This window comes from Macaca mulatta, chromosome 10 (genome assembly GCF_049350105.2).
Source record: "Macaca mulatta isolate MMU2019108-1 chromosome 10, T2T-MMU8v2.0, whole genome shotgun sequence".
In the NCBI taxonomy this organism is placed as follows: domain Eukaryota; kingdom Metazoa; phylum Chordata; class Mammalia; order Primates; family Cercopithecidae; genus Macaca; species Macaca mulatta.
Window position 1 is genome coordinate 67,431,072 of NC_133415.1, and position 12,054 is coordinate 67,443,125.

The 12,054-nt window shown below is 41.9% G+C and overlaps 1 protein-coding gene across 25 annotated transcripts in view; it reads left to right on the top strand.

The window, feature by feature from the left end:
- The window catches only part of KIF16B (kinesin family member 16B), a 314,850-nt gene that overhangs the window by 783 nt on the left and 302,013 nt on the right, over positions 1–12,054 (top strand). The window contains exon 1 of one of the 25 annotated variants that reach the window (XM_077951168.1): positions 218–451. The exons of 23 other annotated variants lie outside the window; for them this stretch is intronic. The gene's annotated coding sequence lies outside the window, so the exon portion shown is untranslated. Of the gene's footprint in view, positions 1–217; positions 452–12,054 lie in introns of those variants that run through there. One more of the 25 variants, XM_077951167.1, reaches the window with a different exon arrangement.

Here is a 12,054-nt window from a genome sequence, read left to right on the forward strand (position 1 = left end):
TATTCTGATATTGAGAGGAAGAGTGTTACACACAAAATTTAATCTTGTTATGTATTTCTACAAAGTAATGCTTTTCAGAATCCTTATCTTCATTCACTGAAAAATAGTGTGTGCTCCCTTTTCAATGACCTCTTTTAATCAGTTTAGAAAGATTCTTTGGAAAAGTTACTTTTTAAATTGGTTTGACTTTAAAGAATGAAGTAGACCTAAATGGGATGTGTCCTCAAAGGTGATAGGCGAGGTTCACACAGAGCTATTTGATTTTATTGACTTCTCTGCCAAGTTGGTGGATATTTGACTTAACATAGGCCTTTTTTGCTTTTGTCATATCAACTTGTGGAGGTTAATGTTTGGTAGTTCTGACGCCTGATTGGGGCATCTGAAGACCATAAAATCAAAAGATTTCCGGAACCTTATTTGACTCATCTGAATCTGTTTCTTCTCTTGGCAAGTAGGAAATCATTATTTTGGTTTGTAATAATTAAAACCCAATGTTTTTAGAGTCTGCTTTTTGTGACTTTTGAGTTATTTCTAAAGCGGTTTAGAGTAAGAGTTTGACTTTTTTGCTCTAAGGGAATATTTATGTTTCTGTGTACATTCAATCATAGAAGATAAACTTCACAAAGATTTTTCTTTATTATGGATTTTCATGTATATGGAAGTTCTTTTTCTCCTTTGGAATAATATGAGCATATGCTAGCAAATTGTGTTGTGTAACTTTAGAAAGTATTTGTTAAGCACCTACCAAACACATAGCATTGTGCTGGGTGCTTTCTGGGGTACAAGGGGAATGAGACCTGGTGAGCCCGTGATCTGGTGAGAGAGGGATTATGTACTGGCATGAGTCTTGTGAAATATTGGGCCTGCTGGGACAGGAACTGTGAGTTCAGTGCCTTGCCAGTGTAGGCCTGGAGCCCAGGGACATGGAGGGATGGCAGGAAATAAGTCCAGAGGCCTTGGGCTTTGAGGAGGCAGGTTCACGTGATGTTATTTATATTCTCAGTAGAGAACTCTGGTGGTGTCAAGATTGAGGTAAGAGGCAGGGGATCAGCAGTCTGAGCCAGAGGTGAAATGGGAAGGCAGGATAGTTACACGAAGACCATTCACTGGCAGAATTGGCAGGATTTGGCAGCTCACTGGATGGGAAGAAGGGGGAAAGATGCGAGTGTAGAATCATTAACTGAGGTTTGATGCTGAGGAAGGTGAGTAAAGATTGAGGAAGGTGGACAATGAAGTTGGTGTGTTCTCTCTTGGATGTGGAGAGTTACATGAGATGCAATACGTGTCAAGTACAAGCACAGAGCAAGTGTTTCATGCATGTTGACCTTGTTCATTATCTGAAGTGTGGGAAGGACATCCATCCCTCTGCTAGAGGTGTCCAGCAGAAAGCTGAAAACGCGGGGTTAGGTCTCAGGTGATTTGAGGATCGACATTTGGAAATCTTTTGCACATAAACCACAATTTAAGGATGTTACGTGAGAAGAAAAGGGAGCCAGGGATTGGACATTGGGATATCCCCCTCTTTAGGATTTCAGGGAGAAGATTGACTTGCAGTCCATAGAGGAGAACCAGCACAGCAAATAGTCATGGCAGGAAAGGGAGAAGAGCATCCTGAAGGAGGTGGTGGTGGTTAGTGTCAAATATTGCCAGGATGATGAGAATAAGATGGTGTCCTTGGTCTCAAAGACAAGGCTACTTGATAACCTTCCCAACAGTACTTTCAAGGAGAGTCAATGATTCAGAAGTTGGCAGTGAGTGGAAAGAGATATATAAATTGGCAACTGAATATACTTGACCTAATTTATAAGGAAAGACATGCATGCTATAATAGTGATAAAATGCCATTTTTTAGCCAGCGAGATTGATAAATGTTAACTGAGCATCAATTGCTGGTAGAGGAGTGATGAAACAGACACCTCTGCATTGGTCACAGAAGCATAAAGGATCAAAACATCTGAAACTTTCATATTGGGAAATTTGACAGTAGCTGTCAAGATTAGAAATCTTTATACTTACGCAAAAAATGCTTCCCTTAAAAAAATTGGAAATCTATAAACTCTTTGATCTGACAGTTTCTAGTTTTTCTAATTTCTAATTTTTATTATATGGATTATATTTCTGCGTACAAAGATCTATGTGTAAAGATGATGATTTTTGCATCATTGTTTATAACAAAAAATCATAAATGACCTTAATATACAAAACTGGGAAATTTGTTAAGTTACGGCCTAAATCATTTGGTGGAACGTTATGCAACTCTTAGAAAGAGGGTGTTGATCTTAAAAGAGTTCCAAGGTAGAGGATTGAGAAAAGCAAGATATCCACAGTGGAGTAAAGTTGTGTGTATGTGTGTGCTAACAAATGTACACACACATACACACACACACACCCCCACAGGTTCATCTGTATGTAATGGTTTATAAGAAACCTAACACTGATACCTCTAAAGAGGAGGACTGATGATGAATCCATTTGGCAAAGGTGAAAGGCATTTTTTTCTTTTTACTGTTTGTTTTTTTCTCATGCGTAGTTTTATAATTAATACTTAGAATTAATTATTGACCCAGCAATGCTTATTTAGGTAATTTTAAAAAGTCACCTACAAAATTCATTGGCACTGGAGAAGTTTCAGTTGGTTGTGAGGAGGATTGAAGGAAGTTGTTAATAATTTTTTTAATGGTAATCTTTAGAGTAGTGGAGCCTCAGGCAAAGGGAAAGCAACCTACAGAGAAACAAGTCCCAGAGTTATTGGAAAGTAAGGACTGCTGGTGGTGGAGTGTTGAGTTTGACTGAGTTTCTAAACTAGGGGCCTTTGCAGTAATCAGTCAGCGTTGTAAGGAATGTGAGTGCTTGATTCAGGCTAAGATGTGATGAGATTATTTTTATTGCCTTGTAGCTTTCAATTATGTGGCAATAATACTCATTTCTAATGCGGAAGTGATTCTGTTGCGTAGGCAAAGTAGTAGCCACTTTTATTGAGACTTGACTCTGTGCCAGACTCTCTGGTCCCAGCTCCAGGTACAAAATCCAGTTTAATCTTTGCAGACATCTTGGCATGTAGAGACTATTATTGTTATGCCATTGTACAGATTGGGAGACATAGTTTCTTGGTCTATTTGGACTGCTGTAACAAAATACCATAAACTGGGTGGCTTATAAACAACAAGCATTTATTTCTCGTAGTTCTGAAGCTTGGGATATCCAAGATCAAGGTGCCAGCAGATAGGCTATCTTGTGAAAGCCAGGTCCTCATACATAGTAGATTCCTGCTGTGTCCTCACGTGGTAGAAGGAGCAAACAGACTCCCTTGGGCCTGTTTTGTAAGGGTGCTAATCCCATTCACAAGGACCTCATGACCTGATCACCTCCCAAAGGCCCTACCTCTTAATACTATCTCAGTGAGGTGTTAGGTTTCAATATTTGAATTTTAGGGGGACACAAACATTCAGATCATAGCACATGGTTAACTTGCCCAAAGTCAAAGTCAGTTTCTTAAGACAGTCACAGCTATGCCTTTTTTTTTTTTTTTGAGACAGGGTCTTACCCTATTGCCCAAGCTGGAGTGCAGTGGCGCAGTCATGGCTCACTGCAGCCTCCACCTCCTGGTGGGCTCAGGTGATCCCCCTGCCTCAGGCTCCTGAGTAAGTGGGACTGTTAGTGCACACCACCACACTTAGCTAATTTTTAAAATTATTTATAGAGACGGGGTCTCCCTATGTTGCCCAGGCTGGTCTCAAACTCCTGGGCTCAAGTGATCCTCCCACCTTGGCCTCCCAAAATGCTGGGATTACAGGTGTGATCCACAAAAGAGTTGCAGTTGGGTGTGAAAAACACTGTTGTGGGTTCAGGTGAGATAACGCATGTGGATAAAGCTCTCCACACAGAGCCTGGCGTTCAGCAAGGGCGCCATGAAGAGTGCTTGTTGTCAGTACTGTTATTTTTACAGTTTAATAATTGTAACTTTATTCAAAAGCAAGTATTTAAAAAATGCCAAAAAATATTTACTGAGTGCTGGTGATGTGTCAGCTTTATAGCTATGTTTTATAATGTCCTTGCTTATCTGATAGGGCAAATTCACCCCATTCTTTCTCTTTCCTTACTGTTCTCAGCCTTTCTTCCTGATTAGCCTCTCAGGTAGAATCTAGTGTCAAGTCTATCAAGTTCAGGAGAAAAAAAGAAGAAAAAAACCACCAGTGGCATTTTGCCTGGATTAGGTATCTTTAGCGTGTACTGACGTCTTCCCCTTTTGAAAAGAAGATAGTGTCAAAGGGAAAGTAGTTCATAGTTAGCCTCTTAGGTTAGTGATGATGAGGACAAACATGTCTTGTATTAAGGACAGGAGGTATCTGTCAAGGCACTGCCAGGTACCAGGTACTACGCTCTTTTTTTTTCTTTGAGATGGAGTCTCGCTCTATTCACCAGGCTGGAGTGCAGTGGGGTGATCTAGGCTCACTGCAAGCTCCGCCTCCTGGGTTCACGCCATTCTCCTGCCTCGGCCTCCCAAGTAGCTGGGACTACAGGCGCCCGCCACCATGCCCAGCCAATTTTTTGTATTTTTGGTAGAGATGGGGTTTCACCGTGTTAGCCAGGATGGTCTTGATCTGACCTCGTGATTCACCCGCCTCGGCCTCCCAAAGTGCTGGGATTACAGGCCTGAGCCACTGCGCCCAGCCCGGCCCTACGCTTATTTCTTTACCTTGGCAATTGCATTTCTTCCTCCCACCAATTGACTGACTGATAAAAGCCCTCACTGTTTTTTTTTTTTTTTTTTTTTTTTTTGAGACGGAGTCTCGCTCTGTCGCCCAGGCTGGAGTGCAGTGGCACCATCTCGGCTCACTGCAAGCTCCACCTCCTGGGTTCACCCCATTCTCCTGCCTCAACCTCCCGAGTAGCTGGGACTACAGGCACCCGCCAGCACGCCTGGCTAATTTTTTGTATTTGTAGTAGAGACGGGATTTCACTGTGTTAGCCAGGATGATCTTGATCTCCTGACCTCGTGATCCGCCCGCCTTGGCCTCCCAAAGTGCTGGGATTACAGGCGTGAGCCACCGCGCCCTGCCAAGCCCTCACTTTGTATCCCCGTTTTACAGAGGGGGGACTGAGACCCCTCAGATAATAATGCTGCGTTGAGCCAGCTCCTCCGGTTCCCTTCAGAGCCCTTTGTGTAGAGACTTGTTGCCTCGGGCTTACAGATGACAGAAGCCCGTGGCCTCAGGGAAGTGCCTATTGGAGAACACACTACACAAAAAAATAACAATAGAATCTGTGTGCGGTTGAGATGGAACCTCTAGGGAATTATGGAGGCTGGAGGAAGAGATCTCCGGGGCTTCTGCAGTCTCTTTAGGTAAGAGGGTGGAACTTGAGTTGAGCCCTGAAGGGATATGACCAGTGACCTTATAGATAATTTCTGTTAGGTGCTTGGCTGATACTCTTTGGAAATTGACATTGTCAGCCCATTCTACAGATGAGGAACAAGGGCTCAGAGACTGAAATAAGGAGATTGATTACTCAAAAATAAATAAGACTGCGCAAGGTCACACAGCTAGTATACTGTGATGCTGGATTTAAACCCAAGTCTCCCCTACTCTAACTTCCTAAAGTCCTTTCATTATACAGAAAACTTAGTCGAGAGGTGGGCAGAGGGTGGCTGGAAGGTGGGAACATGTTTACTTCACTAATGATTTTAGACAAATTGAAGATTTTGTAAGAATTAGTTGGAAGTCTGGTAGACAGGGTGTTGTGAGGACTTTTCTTTGTTAAGCCTGGGCATTTGGGTTTTTCATCTCTAGATCCCTGTGCTGGCTGGTATGATAACTGTCGGCCATCTATGTGACTATTTAAGTTAACATAAAATAAAATAAAATAAGGATTTTAGTTAATTGCATTAGGCACACTTCAAATGCTCACTAGACACATATTCAATAATGCAGATATAAATATATCCACCATCCTGGAAAATTCTCTTGTGCAACAAGACTGAATAAAGGCTTGAATTCCAGCTCTTTTACTTTCTAGCTTCATGCCTTGGCACTTTATTGAACATGTCTGTGCCTCAGTTTCTTCATCTGTAAAATGGAGATCTCCATAGGACCACCTCGTGGGGCTGAAATGGTAATTGAGTGAGGTAGCATTTCTTACAGTGTTGGGTCCAAAAGTAAGGGTTCTGTAAATATCAGGTATATTATTAGGCATTGTGAACTACTAATGGTTCTAAAACAGGGCTGTCATTTGCCATTTAGTGTTTTCCGAAGTTTCATCTAATAGCAGTGTAGGGAAATAATAATACTAGCACCAGTAACGGTGAACTTTTATTTACCATTTGCCAAGGGCTGTGCAAAGTGCCTTTTATGCATTATTGTCTCCCTGACTTTCCTGCCACCCCTCTGTGACACAAGACTAAGGTTCAAGATGTCTGTCTGAGTGCTGACAACCAGTGCAGGCAGACAGTAAAGAGAACTGAAATATGACCCATGGTGATCGGATTCTGGGCTTGGTTGTAATTGGAAAAGGCAGAGGCAAGGGGCAAAACTTACAAACAAAGCCCTGAAGAAGCAATCACTGTGTTTTCTGATTATGAAAATAATGTATGCTTATGAAACGTGTGTTATGCAGAAAAATATACCGAAGAGATCAAATCACAAATTGCTTATAATCCCATGATCTGGAGCTAACTACTCATAAACTTTTGGTGCGTTTGTACCTAGTCTTTTTCCCGTTTGTGTAGGAACATAATGTACACACTTCTATATTCTGCTTTTGGCAGTTGCAAGAGACATTCTAAAGACCAGTCAGCAGGACATAGAGAAATGGGGAGTCAAAGATGATTCTGAGTGGCTTGGGGCCTTATTAAGTGGAAGAATGACCTTTCCCAAAGGCACCGATGCTGGCCCTGCGCGGGTCGGGGTGGGTGGAAGGGCTTGGTGGTCTGTTGATTTGTTTCGGGGTGCTTGTGGGAACTCCAGGCAGTAGAAACTCAGGTGAGTTATCAGCTCTGCGGATGTGCATTTGCAGGTGGGTCACCGGAAGGTGATAGTTGCTGTGGTGGAAGTGAGTTCTGTCTCCTAGGAAGAGCCCAGTAGGGAAGAAAGAGAGAGGGTAACAGCAGTGCTGCATGAGCTGGGTTCAGGCTGGAGCCCTTCAGTGGGCTAGCCGAGTGACTGGGCAAGCTGATTTTCCTCTTTAAGGCTCAGGTTCTGTTTTGTAAAACTGTGATTCTCAAAGTGTGGCCCAGAGACAACTGGGTGTCACTGACAACTGGGTGTCACTGAGACTCTTTTATAGGGGTTCACAAAGTCAGAACTGTTTTCACAGTACTACTAACATGTTATATTTCATTTTTTCATTCTCTTGTGACGGTACAGTTGAATTTTCCAGAAACTGCATGATGTGTGATGATGTCATGGCTCTGTGGGCTATGCATTTTGTTTAAAATTTTAACAGTTTTAATTTCTAATATGGTAACTATCAGTAGATAATTGATGTTAATAAAAGCTCTTGGGTCTCCTCAGTAATTTTTTAAGCCCATAAAAGCGTCCTGAGGCCCCAACATTTGAGAACCACTTCTGTAAAATAATGCTGTGTAAGTCGTTGAGATCAGATGAAATAAATAAATACATAATAACTGTCCACTAAATCATAGTTACTATAATTTTTTATACTCACTATTGTTACTGACAGCCAGATTTCGGGAGGTAGGAGTGGAGGATCAAGTTGGAGAGAGAAGGGACGTGCAGAGAGGAAGGGAGGAAGGCAGGAGAGTAGAATGTCACACCCAACCAAGGGGCTCAAGGCTTGGGAGGAGAGAAGGTCGCCAGTGCGGAAGGCTGCAGTCAGGCGGTCGGGCTCAAGTCTCTGGAGGGAGTTGTTCTAGTTGAGGGGTGGGAGGCAGTGCCATGTTTGTGGGAGGTGTGTGCAGTGTGATTGGGCTGTGAGGGCGTTGGAGGTGGCCTGTTGCTGCCCTTCCAGTTAATGGAGAGATGAAAGGAAGGAGAAAGCCTCGTTTGCGTGCACCTGTGCAGAGGTTGACTCCTATAATCTTTTGAAACTTTTTTACTCCTTGTTTGAGGCATGGCCTGGTCTACATCCCTGGATCCCAGCCCTTACCTGGACATGACAAAGCCAGGCTCAGCAGAAGACAGATTTTTTTTGTTTGTTTGTCTCTTTTTGTTTTGAAGAAGAGAAAAAGAAAACAGGGAGTTGGGGGTTGGTGAAAGAAGGCTGGAGGAGAAGGGGAGGAAAGGCGCTGCTGGAAAGAGAAAGGAGGGGAGAGTTGCTGCTGTTGCTGACTCCTTGAGTTGGGAGCACATGGAAGTTTTTTCTTTGTTTTAGGTGAACTTGATAAGTAATGTGATGCAAGTGCCTGGTGTTTTTCCTTATGCAATATTTTAAAATATCTTTGTGTGCAAAATACACCTGTACAAGATGTATTCGTAGTTTAAAAGGTGCTCTTGAGTGACTTAGACTGTTTACTAAACATATTTTGGTTTTAAACTTCTATTGCTTTATTTTAAACATAGAAACTGTGTGTGTGAGTGTGAGAGTGGAGTGGGAGAGAGTGCAGTGGCAGAGATAGAGTGTGTACGTGTTTCTTTTTGCCTGTCAGAGAGAGAGAAGTTATTTAGAAATGTCCAGTTGTGTGATCTATAGCACTTTGGTTTAAAGTTGATTTATATGATGCTTCCTTGTTTCTTGACTATTTTTCTAAGTTATTTTGATAGCTTTGTGTTTGCATATTCTGGAATTGGGATGCCCTCTTACTGAAGCTTGTTTTGTGAAAGAGAATATGTTAATTATACTTGTACCTATAGCCTGGGAAAAGAAGTAATACTGTTTTAGCCCCTTCCTGAGGACTGAGAGATTTATTTTGGTGGCTTTGACTGCCTTTCCTCAAGTTCAAGTTATAAAAAGACAGGGGAAAAAATCCTTCCAGGGAGGTTGGTCAGCACTGGCTTGGACTTAGCCCGCACATTCATCCAAGCACAAAGGAGGTAACCACCAGTGGGGCCAGGGAGCTTGCTTTCAGTCACTGAGCAAGCTGAGCGTTTGTGGTTTTTGCTCTGTCCATTTCCAAATCTATTCATTTTTCATTGTTGCTGTCCAGAAGAGAGGAAATAGCTGTTTCTGTAATCCGTCATTTATTCATAGACTCTTTAAGTACATTTCAGTGGGATATGTAGAATTTAAAGTAAATTGAGAAAGTTAACGCTTTCAATGTAATGGTTGATCAGTAATTTGGTCACTAATTACTATTTCTGGCCACTCATTCACTTGCTAGGAATTCTGCTAAATCCTGCGCTGTTTTATCTAATTCACTTCTTCACAACAGTTCTATAGGGGTGAACACCATTAGATTCGTCTTATAGATGGGAAACTGAGTCTCAGAGAAGGATCAGGTTCTGTCTTATATGCCCGTCTTCAGAGAAGGCTTTATTACCTTACTTTGATTTTCTGGTTTGGTAATATTCCCCATTTTATGAATGTATGTGTGTGTGTATGTGTGAATATATTTTTTTGTTTGCTTATTATCTCTCAAACTCTCTGAGAGCCAGTCACCATGTAGGTCTTGTTCATGACTGTTTCCCCGGGGCCTGGCACTGTGCCGGGCAGACATGAGCACTCAGAAAGTATTCGTTGCATTAATAAGTATCTCCCCTCACGCTTCACACATGCCTCGCACTTTCTGTGGATGCTTGTGAGGGATTGGGAATCCCTAGTCGTGGCATTTGTTGCATGTCTCACATTGTTCCCCGTGAGGAGGAAAAGAGCATCTTGACAATCCTCCTACTGGGTATTAGGAAGACGCGAGGGGTGACAGAGGGCTGAGCAAGCGCCTGGGTAGAGAAGGACAGCTTCAGCTCTTTCCCGTGTATTCAGTTTATTTAATATTACACTCCCAATAAAGATTAAGATTACTTAAGATTACACACTCAATGCATATTATGATTATCCCTTAAGGTTAGAGAGTTGGAGGTACAGCACTATGGTACAGCACTATACTGTGTTAAAATGATACATAGCTTATAGGGCAGAATACTCTTGTTTCTTTCTTCAGAAAAAGTGTTTAAAAAATTTATTTTGAAATAATTGTAGATTTATAGTAAAGTTGCAAAATAGTAGAGAGTACTCATATATGAACTCTTCACTGAACTTCCTGTGATATTATCCTTTATGTAACCACAGTACAATGATCAAAACCAATAAATTAACTAAACTTTATCTAGATTTCACTGGTTTTCCCACTAATGTCTTCCTTCCGGTTCAGCATCCAATCCGGTATCCCACAATGCATCTAAAAGTAGCATCTCTCCTGAGTCTCCTCTGGTACGTGACAGTTTGTAAGTCTTTCCTTGTTTTTTGTAACCTTAATTTTTGAAGAGTACTGGTCCATTATTTCTTAGGATGATTCTCAGTGTGACTTTCTCTGATGTTTTATCACAAATAAATTGAAGTTAAGCAGTTTTGGCAAGAATACCACAAAAGTGATTTTGTATCCATATGATACTGGGGTATGTGATGTCAATATATCTTATTATTGGTGATGTTGACCTTGAGTGTGTGGTTAAGGTGGTATCTGCAAGGTTTCTCCACTGTAATGTTTTATTTTTTTTTCCTGTTTATAATTAATAAATATCTTGGGGGAGATACTTAAAGTTTTTGACTTCAGTTTGCAAAAGAATTTTCCCCTCATGGGAACACATCTCAGATTTTCTAATAAAAGTTATTGTGAATATAAAAACTATTTAAAACATTTTTTTTCCCTCTGACTTAGTGAGAAAGGATTTGTCACATTATTTGAAATGAAGGACGCTTGTGTTTTGGAAGGCTGATGATGATTGTATAGAACTGTGTGCTTCAAACAAGATTCACAGTAAGACATTCATCCGCTCAATGCATGCTGATATTTTTTTTCTACTTTCTACTACTTTTTTTTGAGACAGAGTCTTGCTCTGTGGCCCAGGCTGGAGTGCAGTGGCTCCATCTCTGCCCACTATAACCTCCACCTCCTGGGTTCAAGCGATTCTTCTGCCTCAACCTCTTGAGTAGCTGGGATTACAGATACCCTCCACCACGCCCAGCTAATTTTTTTTTTTTTTTGTATTTTTAGTAGAGATGGAATTTCACCATGTTGGCCAGGCTGGTCTTGAACTCCTGACCTCAGGTGATGCACCCACCTCAGCCTCCCAAAGCACAGGGATTACAGGCATGAGCCACTGAGCCTGGCCTCTCTACTACATTTTTTTAAAAAAAGATGATTATTACTCACTAAAATGATTTTATGATTCATAGTTTGAAAAAACACGGGTGAAGTGAATTTGTCATCCAGAGAAGAAGTTGGCAAAATTCGATTTTGTTATTTGAGACGACACTGAGACATCATGCCGTCAGAGTGACTGCCAGTTCCGTTTCCTCTTGTTAGCTGGTTAGAGCTCTTTTTTTTTTGAGATAATGTCTCACTTTGTCCCCCAGGCTTGAGTGCAGTGGCACGAAAATGGCTCACTGCAGCATTGACCTCCCAGGCCCAAGCCATCCTCCCACCTCAACCTCAGCCCCGCAAATCGCTGGGTGATTTTTGTATTTCTTTTAGACATGGAGTTTCACCATGTCGCCTAGGTTGGTCTTGAACTCCTGAGCTCAGATGATCCGCCTGTGTTGGCCTCCCAAAGTGCTGGAATTACAGGCTTGAGCCGTTGCTCAGACCAAGATTTTAAACTTTTAGGAGTATAGGATTCTGAACCCCGCATGGGATGTCTGCTCTCAGGAACTTGGTGTCCTTTGCCCCGGGGGCCTGTGGTCTCACCTCATTGCACCTGCTGATTCTTATTTTCCCCGGTCTTATTGGCAGAGTCTAAGCCATCACAGGGATTCTGCCTGGGGCACACGTAAGTCACTGTGTGAACTTCCTCTGAGCAGGACTTAAAAGTTCCCCAGGGAACTGTCAAGAAAAAATGATTCTAGGTGATGGAGACTAGCTCAAAAGTGAAGCAATTTGCCAGATAAGGCTTTACGAAAATATTTGGTCTGTTCTCATCCTTTTCCCTAAAGTTGGTGTTTTCA